This window comes from Cynocephalus volans, chromosome 1 (assembly GCF_027409185.1).
Source record: "Cynocephalus volans isolate mCynVol1 chromosome 1, mCynVol1.pri, whole genome shotgun sequence".
Taxonomy (NCBI): Eukaryota; Metazoa; Chordata; class Mammalia; order Dermoptera; family Cynocephalidae; genus Cynocephalus; species Cynocephalus volans.
The window spans coordinates 297,857,318-297,876,486 of NC_084460.1; the positions used below are offsets into that span (position 1 = coordinate 297,857,318).

Sequence of the window (19,169 nt, forward strand, 5' to 3'; positions counted from 1 at the left end):
ATGGGTTTATGCTGCGTGCTGTGGTTTGAGAACCGCTGCTCTAAGTCATTGCTTCTCAAAGTGTGGTCCACGGACCAAGTGGCCTCTGATGGCTCTTGGGAGTTGGCTAGAAGTGCAGAGCCCCAGGCTACCAGAGATGTCCCTGGCTGTGTGCGGTGAGCGTACTGTCCCAGCTTCCCTCTGGTGAGCACTGTCCCTGCCTTTAGTGCATTGACTCATCAAGTGGCCAGACCCCAGCCGTTTTTTCCTGAGCACCAGAGTCCAGGATCTGATGCTTAACTTCAAGAAAATGTACTTATAAATGGATTTCAGGACCTCAGCATTGGCATAAACATTCCCTGCGATGCTTGGAAAATAATCGCAGAAGAAACAAACATGATTAAGGGCATTCTGTGATGTGTTTCTTTCCAAGTTGCAGTTGATACAACCCTCCCACCCTCTGCCCCTTTAAATTATGTTATCTCCCTCCCCTCTTCCTCCAGTGTCTGGTTTGGATTTCAGAGTCATGAAAAACTTACTGTGTGCTAGCAGCAGGAGTGGGGAGAAGCTGGCAGCTTTTGAATATAAATGCCCATGGGTTGGTGAATGTGCCTTCCCACTGTTGCATACTTTTATTGTGAAACATACGAACAACAACATTAGGATTCAATTTTTCTCTGCCCCCTTGTTCACCCTAAATTAAGACTTTGGCTCCAGAGAACTTTTCAGAGTCTTCCCCTCTAGACACACGGTACCCCCAGGGGTTTCTGCCTTTTAAGCAGCTGTGAGCAGCTCCTAATTAGATAGATTGCTTTGTAGTGGGCGAAACTACAAAGCAGGAGGTGCTGGTTAAATTAAGGGGAGAAGGAAGGAATACTCCATTCTGCGAAATGGAATGCCCCACTGCTTTATGACTATCACTGTCGTAAGGTTTTACATTTAAGTACCTGAGGTTTAAAATTAAATGTCTAATATAATTTGGCGTTGCTAACATGAGACTTGCATCTGCCCTTAGAGAAAATCCAGACAGCTCAGTGCAGGGTTTCAAATTGCTGTCTGCTGGCTTGCCAGCAACACAGAGGATTGGATCCCTCTTCGACTAAGTACCACATGCTGCTCAGCGTAATTTTTTAAATGCAGAAACATATTCATCTTGAGCTTCGGCATTGAAAAAGGCTGTTCCAGAGTACATGAAAAATTAATTTTTTTACATTTTTTCTCACTCCCCTAAGTGTTTGACAGGAGTAATTTTTGCAGCAAGAGAGAATAAAAACTGGTGGCTGTAAATTCTTGTCCTGGAACCTCTTGTGTAGATTCTTTATGGACCCAGAATTGATCTACATGTCAGATCCTGTTGTGGTTTCCACTGTTCATCACCGTAATGGCAGTAGTGAGCCCAGGAACACCAACTTATAATCCTGGGAGAAAGAAATTGGTGTTTGCAGTCAATGAAGGGGCAGCTTAGCTTTATTGATAGATTCAGAACAATTATCTCTGCAACAACTATTGGCTGAGGGTTTCTTGAATCTTATTGGAAGCCTATAATTTTTTCTTTGATTGATCATTTTCTCCAAAGGTAATTTTCTCTTGAAATGTTAGCCAAGAGTTAGCTTTACCATGGGTAGCAGGGGGCTCTGAGGGGTCATTTGTAGCATACTTGGTTGTCATATCTTGTTTCAAGGCAGGACACGTGTTTAGATGCAGCACGCCTGTGTTGAGGGCCAGCACTGCCACCCGGAGCCCTGTGTTTGTCTGCCTGCCTTCCTGAGTGTCTGGGCCAGCCTGGCCCGGCCTCCCACCAGCTCCTGCGAGTGCCAGCCTTGGCTGATGGCCTCAGCTCTTGCTGTTGCCGTGGCAGCCAATCTCCCTGTCCTCTTGACTGTCAGGTTGTTCTGATAGCTCCACCCCGTTCCTGATTGCTTCAATGCAACAGTTTATCTTCTGCCACATTGACTGGCCATCGCCGTTAACACTGCATTTCTTCCACTGACTCTTGAGTGTTGCTCTTCAACCTCACTTCACCCTGCCCACACCAGGCCACCGTGCAGTCTTGTCAGGATCAAGCACAGACACCATATTCACCTTTCACATTTCTATGTGGAAGATGTGCAGCGCATCTGTGTTTGCACATGTGTGCTTGCGTGCATGCGTGTACTTTGGTCCCTGTTTCCTTCTAAACTTTTAATCATGTATCTTCCTGCTAGAATCTGGTTATTTGACAGCTGAATTGGAAGCATTTGAGTGTTTGCTAACTTAAATATTTTTTCCCATTATGAAAATTTTTTGCATGGCTATTTTAACAATGAGGGTTAGAAACGTGAGTTTCAGCTTTGGTTGCTGACTGTCCTGTACTTCCTTTTGTTTCTCCCTTCCCGTCGAGCCAGCCCACGAAAGGTCAGCAGCCCTGCATTTGTGACCACATCGTTTACAGTGAGCTTGTTGTAAATGGGTTCCAGGGATATCGACTGTCGGCTCATCAATTTTAATTTTTACAGTTTGAGCATTTTTTCACTCCGTGGATGTTATACTGACAATTTTAGTACATGACCAGCAGGTGGTGGTAGTGTGACACTACCAAGCTCTGTCCCGGAGGCTCAATTTGTAGGATCTTAATGAGGTAGGACAAGGAGAATGTACATGTGTCGGCCGCCTTCGTTGGCATGAGCTTCACATCTAATGTTCATTCCTGGAAAGTCATTGTCCCTGTCTCATAACTAAGGTTCAAAAAGGCTGAGAAACTAAGACTACGACTTTAATAATTAGCCAAAATCCAAACCCCGGACTTTCTGATTTCAAAGCTTATGGTCTTTCTCCTCTGCTATTTTTTAAGGAGAAATGCTTCCTTAGTATTAAAAGATTGTATCAAAAAAATTCTGTGTTTTTATAGTGCTTCCTTTTTAAGGAAACACATTATAATATAGATATCCATTTTCTCTTCTCGCGCTGATCCTGAACTTTCCTTTATCAGTTCCTTCCAAATCGTGGCTGGCATTCAGAAACCATTCCCTGGGGTTTGTCATCAACCTTCAGCTTTGCTCAGTGTGAAAGGGCCCCTGGGCTCTCATCTCTCAAAGCCGGGCACTCCCGTCTCAGCCGCCGGGGGTCTCTCTCGCTCGCCAGGCTAGTCGGCCTAATTAAAAGGATGACCCAGGCTCCCGTCTACGCTGAGCCCGCTTTCCTTTCTCTGCATGTGGCCAGGGAGAAAGCAGGAGCTTCCCAGGGTAGTTGGCCACAGGGGGTAAAAGGTGCATTTTTTTCCCTCCCTATCAGAATGTTGTAACTTTGTGCTTTGTCTCCTTAGTTCCTTCCTGTCAGCTATTTCGAGCAGTAGCTGCTGACCAGGAGAAACAGAGGGACCGGCAGACGCTGCCCCGATTATCAGAACAGGGAGCAGCGGCTTTCATGCCTCAAGGCCAATAATCCTCATGGCAGTGCCAGGCAAAAATCTGGAAATCATTCGTTCTGTTTTGTTTTTAGGATGGGTTCTGCATGCTTTTTCAGTGTTAATTTTGTTTGGGGTATTTTTTTTAATTGTACGTTTGTGCGGGGTACAGTTTGTTTCACTGCATGCCTTTGTAGTGATGCAGCCAGAATAGTCGGCATATCCGTCACCTAAGCATTTATCATTTCTTTGCAGTTAGAACACTCAAGATCCTCTTTCTGGCTGTCTTGAAGTGCACACTTCGATATTATTAGCTGTCGTCACCCTGGAGCACCAGAACTCGTCCTTGCTAACTGCCTGTAACTTTGTGCCCTTTCACCACCCTCTCCCCCTCCTCCTTACCCTTCACCTTACCGTCTCTAATAGCCACTGTTCTGCTCTCAATTTCTGTGAGATGAACTGTTTTAGTTTCCATATTATGAGTGAGAACACACAGTATTTCTTTCTGTGCCTGGCTTATTTCTCCTAACATAATTTTCTTCAAGCTCGTCCATGTTGATGCAAATGGCAGAATTTCACCTTTTTATGAATGGGTATTAGTCCACATTTTCTTTATCTTGTCATCCATCAATGGACATTTAGTTTGTTTCCAACTCTTGACTGTTGTGAATAGAGCTGTGATACACATGGAAGTTCAGGTATCCCTTCAACATGATGATCTGCTTTTCTCTGGGTGTATACCCAGTGGTGGGATTGCTGGATTATATGTATGGTAGCTCTATCTGTAGCTCTTTGAGAAACCTTCATACCGTTTTCCATAATGGCTGCACTAATTTACATTCCCCCAACAATGTATAAGTCTTCCCCTTTCTCCACGTCTTCACCAGAATTTGTTATTTTCTGTCTTTTTGGTCATAGCCATTCTAACTGGGATGAGATGATATGTCATTGTGCTTTCGACTTGCATTTCTCTGATGATTAGTAATGTTGAGCATTTTTTCATACACTTGTTGGCCATTCGTATGTCTTCTTTTGAGAAATGTCTGTTCACCTCCTTTGCCCATTCCTTAATCATATCATTTTTTTTTCTATTGAGTTGTTTGAGTTCCTTGTATATTCTGGATATTAATCCCTTGTCAAATGTATAGTTTATGAATATTTTCTCCCATTCTGCAGGTTGTCTCTTCCCTCTGTTGGTTATCTACTTTGCTGTGCAGAAGCTTTTTAGTTTGACATAATCCCATTTGTTTATTTTTGCTTTTGTTGTCTGTTCTTTTAAGGTCTTATTCATAAAATCCGTGCCCAGTCCTATGTTTTTTTTCTTCTAGAAGTTTTATAGTTTTAGGTCTTCCATTTAAGTCTATTTTGAGTTGATTTTTTTATGATAAGAGATGAGGGTGCAGTTTCATTCTTCTTCATATGGACCTCCAATTTCCCAGTACCATTTATTGAAGAGACTGTTCTTTCTCCAGTGTTTATTCTTGGCTCTTTGTTGAAAATCAGTTGGCTGTAGGTGCACGGATTTATTTCTGGATCCTCTGTTCTGTTCCATTGGTCCTTGTGTCTGTTCTTGTGCCGGTACCATGCTGTTTTGATTACTACAGACTTGTGTATTTTGAAGTCAGGGAGTGTGGTTCCTCCCACTTTGTTCTTCTTGCTCACGATTGCTTTCACTCTTCAGGCTCTTTCATTGCTCCATTTAAATTTTTGGATTTTTTTTTTTTACCATGAAGTATGTCATTGGTAATTAGATGGGGATTGCATTGAATCTGTAGATTGCTTTGGGTAGTATGGTCATTTTGACGATATTGATTCTTCCAATCCATGAACATGGGATATCTTTCCATTTCTTTATGAATTTTTTTAATCAGTGTTTTATAGTTTTCCTTGTAGAGATCTTTCACTTCCTTGGTTAAATTTATTTCTAGGTATTTTATTTTTGTTGTGGCTGTTGTAAATGGGATTGCTTTCTTGATTTCTATTTCTTTTTCTGCTAGTTCTTTGTTGTTGTATAGAAATGCTACTGATTTTTGTTTGTTTAGTGACTGGTTGGTATGGGGATCTGAACCCGTGATCTTGGTGTTACAAGGCTGTGCTCTAACCAACTGAGCTAACCAGCCAGTCTTTGTTTTATGTGTGTTGATTTTGTATCCTACCATATTATTGAATTTATCAGGTCTAGGAATTTTTTGGTAGAGTCTCTAGGTTTCTCCATATAAAATCATGTTATCTGCAAACAGGGACAGTTTAACTTCTTCCTTTCCAATTTGGATGCACTTTATTTATTTCTCTTGACTAATTGCTCTGGCTAAGACTTCAGTACTATGTTGAATAAAAGTGGAGAGAGTGGGCATCCTTGTCCTGTTCCAGTTCTTTGGGGGAAAGCTTTTAGCTTCTCTCCATTCAATATCATGTTAGCTGTGGGTTTGTCATATATAGCCTTAATTGTATTTAGATACTTTCCTTCTATACCTGATTTATTGAGAGTTTTTATCATGAAGAAATATTGAATTTTATCAAATGCTTTTTCTGCATCTATTGAGATGGCCATGTGGGTTTTTTTCTTCCATTTTGTTGATGTGATGTATCACATTTATTGATTTGTGTATGTTGAGTCATCCTTGCATCCCTGGGATAAATCCCACTTGGTCATGGTGTATAATCTTTTAGATGTGCTGTGGAATTTGGTTTCCTAGTATTTTATTGAGGATTTTTATATATGTGTTCATCTGGGGTATTCACCTGTAGTTTTCTTTTTTGTTGTTGTGTCCTTGCCTGGTTTTGGTATCAGGGAAATGCTGGCCTTGTAGTGTAAGTTTGGAAGCATTCCATCTACTTCAATTTTTTGAAATAGTTTAAGAAACATTGGTATTAGTTCTTCTTTAAATGTTTGGTAGAATTCAGCAGTAAAGCCATCTGGGCTTTTCTTTGTTGGGAGACTTTATTACTGATTTAATCTCATTACTTGTTATTGGTCCATTCAGGCTTTCTATTTCTTCTCAATTCAGTCTTGGCATGTCATAAGTGTCCAAGAATTTTTACATTTCCTGTAGGTTTTAAAATTTATCAGTATATGTTATTCATCATAGTCTCTAATGATCCTTTGTATTCCAGTGGTCTGAGATGTAATGTCCTCTTTTTCATTTCTGATTTTATTTATTCAATCTTTTCTCTTTTTTTCTTGGTTAGTCTAGCTGATGGTTTGTCAATTTTGTTTAACTTTTCAAAAAACCAATTTTTCGTTTCATTGATCTTTTCTATTTTCGATCTCAATTTTATTTATTTATGCTCTGATTTTAATTATTTCTTCTACTTATTTTGGGTTTGGTTTGTTCTTACTTTTCTAGTTCCTTGAGGTGTGATGTTATGACATTTATTTGAAATCTTTCTGTTTCTTTGATGTAGGTGTTTATTCTATAATCTTCCTTTTTAATACGGCCTTAGCTGTATCCCCCATAGATTTTGGTATGTTGTGCTTCTGTTGTCATTTGTTGAAAGAAATGTTCTGAATTTGTTCTTCCTTTTTCTTTTTTTCTTTTTTTTTGTTGTTGTTGTTATTTCCTTCTTAATCTCTTCTTTGATACACAGATTATTTAGGAGCATGTTGTTTAATTTCCATGTATTTGCATACTTGTGAAAGTTCCTCTTGTTATTGATTTCTAGTTTTATTCTATTGAGGTCAGAAAAAATACTTGATATGATTTTGATTTTTTTTTTTTTTTTAACTTGTTGAGATTTGTTATGTGGCCTAACGTACGGTCAGTTCTGGAGAATGTTCCATGTGCCAATGAAAAGAATGTGTATTCTGCAGCCGTTGAATGAAATGCTCTGTAAATATCTGTTAGGTCCATCTGGTCTGTGGTGTCATTTAAATCTGATATTTCCTTGTTGATTTTGTGTCTCAATGATCTGTCCAGTGCTGACAGTGGAGATTACAGTCCCCAACTGGTATTGTGTTGGTGTCTGTCTCTCCCTTTAGATCTGATATTTGCTTTATATATCTGGGTGCTCCTGTGTTGGGTGTGTATGTATTTATAATTGTTATGTCCTGTTGCTGTCTCTTAATCATTATATAATGCCTTTCCTCATCTTTTAGTATGGATTTTGATCTAAAGTCTGTTTTATCTGATGTGAGTACAGCTACTCCTGCTTGCTTTTGTATTCCATTTCCATGGAATATCTTTTCTCAGCTTTTCACTTTCAATCTATTTATGTCTTTATAAATAAGGTGTGTTTTGTGTAGGCAGCCTATAGATGGGTCATTTTTTTTTATCCATTAGAAATCATTTTAAACAGATATTAGAAAAGGATACCGTTGCCAAGTGCTATTGTACCTGGACCATGTCTCTTAGCCCCTCTGGCCCCCAGTATCTTCATCTAGACCACTGGTCCTAAACCATTGGTGAGTTTGTCCCTCCACGAGGCATTATGTGATATCTGGAGACATTTTTGGTTGTCACAATGGGAGAGGGGGTCATTCTCCTAGAATTTAGTGGGTAGAAGCTCAGGATGCTGCTAAATATCTTACAGTGCCCAGGATGGCCCACACAACCAAGAATTATTTGGCCCAAAATGTCGATAGTGCCAGTCAGGAAACCGATCTACACAATGAAGACTTTGGTTCTGTGGTCCTTTCCAGCTACCATTGCTGCATTCCACCATGAATTAAACAAGAATCCTTCCCAAGAAAAGGAGGCCAGTTTCCTTTTTAGAGAGGGTGACTGCAGTCAGCCCACGGCAGTGCCTTGTTCGCAGTATGCTTTCAACACAGCTTCTGAGACCATCCACCCAGGCAGGAGATGTGAGGCATAGCCAGCTCAGTGGCAGTCCTGCTGCTACTACCAGTTATGACCTGACATGACAGTCACTAAGGTATCCTCACTTGCCAGGCATGGGTCCCATGTGATGAGCACTAGTGCAGTCCCTGTTTTAGATGAGGAAATGGAAGAAGAGGGCAATTACACCTAACACAGCAGGTCAGTGGTCAAGGCTGTGTTCAAACAGGCTGTGTCTTAATTGTCACCAAGCCGTGCTCTCAGCCACTCTGCTCAGCTGCCTCCAAGAACACCTCGTGAGGCAGGGAAGCCCCCACGGCTAGGGCTGGGGTGGTCTTGGCATCTCAGTGTCTATCTGCTGCTGTATGAGGATGTGTGGACAATACACACTGAGAGACATAATCTAAATCTAAGTCTCCACACTACAAGTGGGTTGAAATTAACAAAGTGAAAATTAAAGCTAAAATCCTGGGTTCAGGTTCAACAACAAATTTAGGAATAGTAGAATATTAGTACCAAACCTTGGTTGGGGAGACCTGGACATAGCTTATCTAGAGTGATTCTAGATTCATCTAGAGTGATTGAAGGATTGGATGGGTGGGAGAAGCCTCTAGGGAAGGGGCTCTCCACCTGGCTGCATATTATGATTTTTGGAGCATTTTTTAAAAACACAGATTCCTGGAACCAGCAGCTGGAGATCTGATTCATTTGGCCTGGGATGGAGCCTGAGCACTGGAATATTCCCCAGAGGTTACAAATGTGCAGCCAGGGTTGAGAACCACTCCTCTAGGGGGATGCGAATGATATGTGCAAATGGTGTATAAATCTAGAGAAGTGAACTCAGAGTAATGGATGGGAGTCGCGGGAAGGACTGTTTTGACACAAAGCAGCATTAACTAATGTGATAGAATGTAATATTTTGAAATGACTCCCACTTATTCCTCCCCCATCTTCTTTCTCCCTCACCTGATGGCTGTCTTTGGGCTTCACCGAGAAGTAGGGGGAGGCGCCCAAACCCACTCCCACCTGCATCTGGAGCTGCCATCGCTGATCTGCTGCTTGTGCAAGGGTCAGGGTACCCTCACGAAATGTCATCCCTTCCATCTCTGAGCCCGTCCCCCTGCTCATCTTCCCAAGGACTCTGCTTCTGCGGATCCCCTCTGTCTGGCCTGTCCCAGTGGTTCCTCCCGGTTATCGATCACACCGTTCCTCCCTTCCGCATGCACACCTGCTCTGACATCTCTCATCCTGGCTCCAGGGCCCTGCAGCTCTCTTCCCTTCCTCAGTTCTCCCTCTCAGCACACTTTCCCAGAACGCTTGTCTACACTCACTGCCTCAGTTTCCCACCTGCCATGGTCCCTCCCCCTCACACCCATCCGTCCTCCTGGCCAGCGTGCAACAGATCCTGCTCTCTTCTTATCAAATCCTGTGGGTACCTCTTGGCTCCTTTAGTGGTCATCTTAGCCCTGGAGAGCCCCATTGACTGCCCATCTTGCTGGACACCCTCTCTTCTCGGTGCTTCTCTGGATTTGCCTGCTGCTCTCTGGCTGCCCCCAATCAGTCTTCTTCCTCCACTGCCTCCCCTCCGATGCCGATGCAGCCCGGGACTCAGCTCTCCCCTCACTGCGCTCCACTTGGAGCAGGCCCGGATGTTCCTCTAAACTTGCAAGACTCCCAAGTTCACGTCCCCAGCTGTGACCAATCTCTCCTCTTTTGGATGCATGTCACTAGCTAGCTAGCAGCTGGGCAGCTCAGGCTCGCTGTATTCAAAGTAGAACTCCAGATTTCATCCTGAAAGTATTTTCTCACCTGCCCTCTCGCCATCTCATCCTCCCAGTAGCTCAAGACACAAACAAAGGGGTGCTTGTATGTCCTCTTAGCGTCACCTCGCAGAAGCAGCTCATTGGCTTAGTTCACTTGCTCAACTTCCAAAAATGCCAGCTGGGTCTGCCTGCTCACTGCGGTCTCTCCCGTGTCCACCTGGCTGCACCGCATGTCTGCCGCTTCGGTCAGTCGCACCTCCCCTCCTGCCTTGTGTTCTTGCTTCCACCCAGTCCGTTCTCACAGCAGCCAAATTTATCGTTAAAAAAACAGCCAAGAACCCAACTGAGCAACCCTGTTCCAGTACTCTAGTGGCTTCTGACTGTGCTACCCTGCTCCAGTACTCTAGTGGCTTCCAGCTGCGCTACCCTGCTCCAGTACTCTAGTGGCTTCTGACTGTGCTACCCTGCTCCAGTACTCTAGTGGCTTCTCACTGCGCTGCCCTGCTCCAGTACTCTAGTGGCTTCTGACTGTGCTGCCCTGCTCCAGTACTCTAGTGGCTTCCGACTGTGCTACCCTGCTCCAGTACTCTAGTGGCTTCCAGCTGCGCTACCCTGCTCCAGTACTCTAGTGGCTTCCAGCTGCGCTACCCTGCTCCAGTACTCTAGTGGCTTCCGACTGTGCTACCCTGCTCCAGTACTCTAGTGGCTTCTGACTGTGCTGCCCTGCTCCAGTACTCTAGTGGCTTCTGACTGTGCTGCCCTGCTCCAGTACTCTAGTGGCTTCCGACTGCGCTACCCTGCTCCAGTACTCTAGTGGCTTCCAGCTGCGCTACCCTGCTCCAGTACTCTAGTGGCTTCTGACTGTGCTACCCTGCTCCAGTACTCTAGTGGCTTCCGACTGTGCTACCCTGCTCCAGTACTCTAGTGGCTTCTGACTGTGCTGCCCTGCTCCAGTACTCTAGTGGCTTCTGACTGTGCTGCCCTGCTCCAGTACTCTAGTGGCTTCCGACTGCGCTACCCTGCTCCAGTACTCTAGTGGCTTCCAGCTGCGCTACCCTGCTCCAGTACTCTAGTGGCTTCTGACTGCGCTGCCCTGCTCCAGTACTCTAGTGGCTTCTGACTGTGCTACCCTGCTCCAGTACTCTAGTGGCTTCCGACTGTGCTACCCTGCTCCAGTACTCTAGTGGCTTCTGACTGTGCTACCCTGCTCCAGTACTCTAGTGGCTTCTGACTGTGCTACCCTGCTCCAGTACTCTAGTGGCTTCTCACTGCACTGCCCTGCTCCAGTACTCTAGTGGCTTCTGACTGTGCTACCCTGCTCCAGTACTCTAGTGGCTTCCAGCTGCGCTACCCTGCTCCAGTACTCTAGTGGCTTCTGACTGTGCTACCCTGCTCCAGTACTCTAGTGGCTTCTGACTGTGCTACCCTGCTCCAGTACTCTAGTGGCTTCTCACTGCACTGCCCTGCTCCAGTACTCTAGTGGCTTCTGACTGTGCTACCCTGCTCCAGTACTCTAGTGGCTTCCAGCTGCGCTACCCTGCTCCAGTACTCTAGTGGCTTCTGACTGTGCTACCCTGCTCCAGTACTCTAGTGGCTTCTGACTGTGCTACCCTGCTCCAGTACTCTAGTGGCTTCTGACTGTGCTACCCTGCTCCAGTACTCTAGTGGCTTCTGACTGTGCTACCCTGCTCCAGTACTCTAGTGGCTTCTGACTGCGCTGCCCTGCTCCAGTACTCTAGTGGCTTCCGACTGTGCTACCCTGCTCCAGTACTCTAGTGGCTTCCGACTGTGCTACCCTGCTCCAGTACTCTAGTGGCTTCTGACTGTGCTACCCTGCTCCAGTACTCTAGTGGCTTCTGACTGCGCTACCCTGCTCCAGTACTCTAGTGGCTTCTCACTGCACTGCCCTGCTCCAGTACTCTAGTGGCTTCTGACTGTGCTACCCTGCTCCAGTACTCTAGTGGCTTCCAGCTGCGCTACCCTGCTCCAGTACTCTAGTGGCTTCTGACTGTGCTACCCTGCTCCAGTACTCTAGTGGCTTCTGACTGTGCTACCCTGCTCCAGTACTCTAGTGGCTTCTGACTGTGCTACCCTGCTCCAGTACTCTAGTGGCTTCTGACTGTGCTACCCTGCTCCAGTACTCTAGTGGCTTCTGACTGTGCTACCCTGCTCCAGTACTCTAGTGGCTTCTGACTGTGCTACCCTGCCCAGTACTCTAGTGGCTTCTGACTGTGCTACCCTGCTCCAGTACTCTAGTGGCTTCCAGCTGTGCTACCCTGCTCCAGTACTCTAGTGGCTTCTGACTGTGCTACCCTGCTCCAGTACTCTAGTGGCTTCTGACTGTGCTACCCTGCTCCAGTACTCTAGTGGCTTCTGACTGTGCTACCCTGCTCCAGTACTCTAGTGGCTTCCAGCTGCGCTACCCTGCTCCAGTACTCTAGTGGCTTCCAGCTGCGCTACCCTGCTCCAGTACTCTAGTGGCTTCTGACTGTGCTACCCTGCTCCAGTACTCTAGTGGCTTCTGACTGTGCTACCCTGCTCCAGTACTCTAGTGGCTTCTGACTTTGCTACCCTGCTCCAGTACTCTAGTGGCTTCCAGCTGTGCTACCCTGCTCCAGTACTCTAGTGGCTTCCAGCTGCGCTACCCTGCTCCAGTACTCTAGTGGCTTCCAGCTGCGCTACCCTGCTCCACTACTCTAGTGGCTTCCAGCTGCGCTACCCTGCTCCACTACTCTAGTGGCTTCCTGCTGCACCTGGAATATCATCCTAGTGCTTTGTTCGTGGCTCACAGGGCCCCAGCGGGTCTGGCCCTGGTTCCTTTATCCCATCTCCCACCCACCGTCTCCCCCTCCATGGTTCCACGGCTCCAGCTCTGCTGAGACCTACCTGGGATGAGTCAGCCACATCCTTCAGGGTTCTGCTCAGACGTCAGCTCCTATGTATCCACTTCACCTCCCACGGCCCCTCCCTCCCCCCTTGTCTTCTTGCCCAGATTTTTGTTTCTTCACTTTCCTTGTGACCTGGCTTACACTGTGCTCACTCTTGTGTGTCCTCTACCAAGTCAACCATGGCCTCCCTGCCCCTGCCGTAGGGTGGTGGTTTCCTAGCATTTATCACTGAAATGATCCTGGTTTGGTTTCTTGTTTGGCTTCTCCTGCAAGAAGAACCCCATGAGAAGAGAAGCTTCAGGGTCTTGCTGTGCCCAGCACGTTGTCATAGTGTTGTCATCAGTTGTTCTTGTGAGTTAGCAAATGAGTGCACGTGGATAGTCACTAGAGCATCCCCAAATAGGGACGGGCCATGTGGTGATGGGGGTGTGTGCCTTCTTAGGCTTGCAAAGAGAGCTTCAAGGCCTCTGCTAGTTTTATGTGATATTATTCTTTGAATTTTTAAGATTAAGTATCGTAATCTAAATGCTTTATATGTTGCTTTAGAAACTGTTTCTTAACAGAGCTGGTGCCCCTTACGCAGAGGAAAGCATATTGATAACAGTGTATATAGTTCCTGGCAGAAAACTTTTGCAGTGGACCATTGGCAGCACATTTTAAATTAGTAGTAGTTAGTTAAAATTCAGTTTTCTACCTTAGATTACCTGAACCCATTTCTGAATCATAAGTAAAATAAGTGCTAAATTAAGGAGGGATTATCTAGATTAGGTGAACTTCACAGCAGTTATTTCATTTCATACGTAACTTCATTTATTCCACAAGTATTTACCATTCACTGTGGGCCTCCCACTGCCCTGGCCCTGGGAGTGGAGCAGAGATCCAAATGGAATTCCTGGGTCTTTCAAGGGGCGAAAGAGGAGGCAGACAATAAGTAAACAAGTTGAAATGTACTTTGTTTAGTGGTAAGAAGTGCAGTGAGGGTGCGGGGGGGCCAAGACATGCGCATTTGTGTTCTGACATTAAGCCTTGAGTGGATGTGTGGATTACTAAGCATGTATTCAACAGAGACTATAGTACCAGTTTCTCTGTTTGTCTATTCATTCATTCATTCACAACTGCAGTATGTATCATGTGCATTGGTGCCCCCCAGGTATATTCAGAAGTGGTCCCAGAGAAGACAGAAACACCAGTTGGGCCTTAAATGCTGCTAAGAACCCAGTAGGCTGCAGAGCATGTTGGGAAGAAAGTGCCAGAGGCAAGACCAGCTTCGTTGGGAGAGAACAAGGTCAAATAGCTAGAGGTGAGGCATAGAGGAAGGAAGCAGGTTAACGCCAGATCAGGAAGGATGAGAAAAAGAATCCAGACGTTTGCGCTTGAGCCTGGGACAGTAGAGTGCCCTTGGGTGTTCAGGGAGGAGAGTGATGTGATTTGGAAAGATCACTGTGGAGTCCGGTGGGTTCTTGCCTGATGTCTAGACAGGCAGAGGAGGGTTAGGCGAGAGTGGAGTAGGCACAGTCCAGGCAGTGCTTGCTGCTCACTCCAGGAAGTCTGGAAGTCTCGGTGCAACCGATGCCAAAGCCTGCATTTAGTCCCGCAGCGCCCTTTCTCATCTGCTTGGCCCAGTTTTGCATCAAGTCATTTCTCACTGGCCTCAATGCAACAATGTGTTACTAACTGAAATTTTCAAGACTCCCTAAAATACGATGTCTGAAATTTTATAAAATTATTTAGCATTTTATTATTTTTTAGTTCCTACATTTTCAGCTTCAAATTATATATTTTAGGGTGATTCTTTTTTAGAGATAGAAAGCATCATTTACTACCTCAGGATCAAATTACAAACAGGTGGTGTAGTCTGCAAATGGAAAGAAAACTTTAAGTGATCTTTTGTATTTGCAACATTAGAGCATCTGATTTTATAATACTGAACTTTTTTCAGTATTATGATTTTATACCATTCTTAAGCCAGGAAAATATTCATTTTGTAGATCTGTAGCTTGCTCAAGTCCTCAACCCAGGAATCTAGTAGTTTAAAAAACTTCAGTGATGTTGCCTCCCTGGTGACTTTGTCAACTATTAGAATAAAATGAGTCAAATCTTTTTCCTCCCTTTCTTCTATTACAGAATTTATAAATACATGCAAAAAGGGAAAGATTAAAGGGATTAAAAACATTTGAGGTACCAAGAAGAAAAGAGTAGAAGTAAGCACGGGGGAAGAGTGGTGTAAAGAAAGGATGGGTCAGAAGGAGATAGAGACGGCAGGTGACAGACGGCTGGGTACAGTTGAGCAGGACATCCTCAACCCACAGTACAACGTCTCCTTTCGTATTGTATAGTACTTTGGTTTTACATTCTTAAACTTCTTTTAATGTACATATGCTGTATCTTTGCATTATTATCTGACAGATAAGATTATTAACAGAAAGTGACATTAATATTAATTATACAGCGATACTAAAAATTTTATATCATGCAGAAGCAGACGGTTGTTTTAAATGACTTAAAATTTTACTCTATTATATGAAGAAACATTTTACACATATTTAGTTATAAATGCTATTTTAATTGCTACATTATTTCTGCAGTGGGATTTTTAATATTACATTTGCAGGGAAGTGTTCGTATGTATATTTCAGTCTCTTAAAATGTGTACTTATTTACAGGAAGACAATTATAATTACATGTAAAATACAGAATTGTGGGGGCCTAAGATTATGGATAAGTATATCATGAAAGTCTCACAACTGATTTTTTCATCTGGTTATATAGTTCAAGAATCCAGCTCTAATATGAGAGTTGCTCTCTGTGGCATTCGTCAAGTGACATGTTGTCTTTTTTAGTTGAACACTTTTTTCATAGTGTTTGTAACTAAGTTGTCCTTTGCTGGACTTTTAAAATTAGAACTGAGGTAAGCATACTACTTTACAAATATTTTCTGTATATAATAGAATTAGAAAACAGAATTACTTTATGTACATCGTAACTTCAATTTCCCCAAGACTGGAAACTCCACTTTAAACCAACTGTTGACAGGTTCTTCGTTTCATATTAAGCCTTGCATCAATGCAAAAAGTGAAATAAGAATCTTCATTTCCCAAAATAACACCTCCAAAACTGTCTGTCTGGCTGCTGCATTCCTTTAACATCAAAATGCCCTGGAAAGCCCATGTCCAGAAGCACCACGAAGTGTCTCTGTGCAAGATGCCTTTACGGTGGTGGGACACAGGGAATTGCAGTCTCGGGGCACGGCAGGTCCCCATCAATCAGAGGCAGTGGCAGTGACAGCGAGACAGGCAGGTCAGGCCCCCAGATGAGATTTGTAAGGCTGCAGCATCCATTCAGGCCACAAGCTCTGGAACAGTTATCATCATATGCTGCCGTCTAAGCAGTCAAGGTTGAGGTTACTGCCTGGGCCAGCACCCACTTTCTATGCATGCATTTCTTCTGGGTATTGTAAACCAAAGTGTTAACAACCAAATCATGCTAATCCGTGTTCCTGGACAATTAATTTTTTAAAAAGAAATTACGTGTCTTTTGAAATAATTTTCCTTTCTCAGAATTGTGTGAATTATGCTAAGCTTTTCATTTTTAAAGTTCCTTCATTTTTAGAAACATGTATAATAAATGTATCAATGTGAAAGTCCTCCCAGTACATGGATGCAACATTGTGCAACTGGAGCATGATGTGGTGTTAGTTTTAGTTGTGCCTATTTCAGCGTATTTTAGTGAGTCTGCCTTCTTCCTTCTTGCAAGGGGTTAACTGCCATTTCCCTTTGCTACTTTTTGCAATAATATCTTTGCATTTCCCCCTAATTCTAAGCATTATATTTTAGAAAAATTAAAATTACAGATCAGCTTTATGCTTTCTAAAAACCTCAGTTCTACACAAAGCTGTTAGTTTCAGGGGCATATACTCTTCCAGTTTGTGTGTGTGGTTATTCATATCCAAAAATTGAACTATCTTATAATGGACTTTTCTCACTTAAACATAGTCCATTAAAGTTTTCCATGTCTTAGAATATTATCCCATTTACTTATTTAATGTTTTTTTAAAAGAAAATTTTCACACTATCTGAAAACAATTCAGGAAATGGAAATGACCTATATGACCAACAGTAGGGGATTGGTAACCCCTTATAAGGAAATACTATGTAGACATTAAAATGTTGGTATGTAATAACTTAGAGAAAGATGTCTGTGTACTTTACCAGGTGTCATTGTCTCGTGAACCAGCTTAGGCAGCACCATTGTGTGATCTCACCCCTCTGACTTGTCAGGCATGTCCGTCTCACCCCAGCGCTGTGCTTGGGAACCTCTCCCTGCACACCACATAGCGGCCTGTCCTCATGTCTGGTCAGTATCATCTTCCCAATGGAGTCTTTCTGACTCCCCAGTTTAAACTTGCCCATAGCCCTCTTCCCTGCTCTACTTTCTCAGTACCACTTATCACCTTCTGACCATCTCTGTAATTTACTTATTTATTTTATTGTCTGTCGTCTTTGCCCATCAGAATTTAAGCTTCTTAAAGGGTGGGGACTCTGTCTTGTTTACCACTCTATCCTCAAGGCCTGGGACAGTGTCCATATCCATAGGGGCTCAGTCAACATCTGCTGAGTGAATTTTCCATGTATGATGGTATGAACAGCTAAATGATGATTTCTTGCCGTGTAAGCCCTGGATTAAATGCTTTATATGAGTTACTTGTTAAATCTACACAACAGCTCTGTGAGGTTGTAGAATATACCAATATTTATAAAGCAAATATATGTCACAGGGCCCAGTTTCTTGTAGTCTCAGATTTAGCCTAACTTCTTAAAAGTACATATAAAATGTTGACCTTGGAAAAGATGGGAAATTTTCCCCAGACTATAGTCTCTGTTGTAAGATAAAGAATTGCAGCACAGCAAGGTTGCTGGCTCAAGGACAGACAGGTTACTGAGTTATGTGTAAAGATACTGGGAAGTAGCTGTAGGGAGAGAGGATATTTGCTAAGATCAAGCTTTTGTTGGTGGGTCAACTTAACCTCTTGCAAATTGCATCATGGCATGTCGCCTGGCTTGTTTTACTGAATGCTACCAGCCTGTGTTGTTAAACTATCACTCCACCTATGTTCTCTTCCTGTAACATCCTGGTCTGGAGAATAAATGCAGGAAGAGAACCCCAATTCGTGGTTAACTTCCCAAAAGGGAGGAATGCCTCTCTCTTGAGGGTTCCGGGAGATTAACCCCTTCGGGGCTTCTCACTGCTCAGAAGAAATGGGCTTTGAGTAATCCTTTGTGGCTCCGTCACTCAGGGGAAGTGGGGTGACAAATCTGTGGGAGGCAAAGCAACATGAGGTGGTACTATTGTCCTCATTTTTAAATGAGAAACAGAGTCCTAGTGATTCGGAATGACTTGCCCAAGCTCACACAGCTGACGAGGATCAGGTGCAGGCTGTGCAGATGGAGGCCTGGCCCACCTGAGTGCAAGCACGTGTGTCTAAGTGCTGCAAGTGCAAAGGGCGGGGAAACTATGGGAGATTTTACCTGTTTTCCCCTTGATCTGTTTTCAGCTTTCAGCACTGAGTGCATACTCATCTAAAAATGTTTTAAGTGAAGTTATTTTCAAATATGAATTTTGTAGTTAGAACATAAATTAAGAGTTGGACATTTGAGAATTTCCTTTCACGCTTTGGCAGTAGAGATTTTCAGTTCGAAGTTTTGATTTGTCTAACAAGCAAGTGCAGGCAGTCTAAAGTGGCCCTTGCCTGGAGAGGAGAAGGGCAGGGCAGGGCCAAGGTGGGCATTTGAGACCTGGAGGGGACCGGGAGTTGGGGAAGTAGGGACCAGTCAGAGGCTAGTGTCTGAGCAGAGTCCGGACACCTGGGTCCCTACCCCCATCCTGCCACTTGCCACACAGTGAACAGGAAGACCCCATTCAGTACAGAGCAACCAAGCAAAATTGTGCTGCAAAATTGTAGTGTAGAACCTGTCCGTGGACAGTATAGCAGACAGCATTCCAGTATTATGTGGAATTATTTACAAACATGAAGTGTCCATAGGGGGATGAATCACAACTCAGAGTTTAATTAGATTGAGCACAGTATACTTTTTCACAGTCAGACAATATTTCTCGTCCAGCCGGATACAGAGGAGGCTGAATCCCAGTTTGCTCAGCCCCCTTGGTTAGACAAGCACAGCACAGACGGGTAGGTTTGAAGCACAGATGTGCGGTCAAGTGTAGGCAGATCCCTACTTTCGTATGTGTCGCACTTATAATTTTTTCCTGGGAACATGTATTAAAGTTGAATTTGTAAGACGTGTAGCGATAACACTTCAAAAGAGGGTGGATGCAGAGCTGTGCTCTTCCAGCAGAGCTAAAAACACTATGGAGTTTCTCATTG

The 19,169-nt window shown here is 44.0% G+C and overlaps 1 protein-coding gene across 11 annotated transcripts in view; it reads left to right on the forward strand.

Annotated features, from left to right (window-relative positions):
- Positions 1-19,169, forward strand: part of AGAP1 (ArfGAP with GTPase domain, ankyrin repeat and PH domain 1) — a 571,061-nt gene that overhangs the window by 395,758 nt on the left and 156,134 nt on the right. The window lies entirely within an intron of this gene.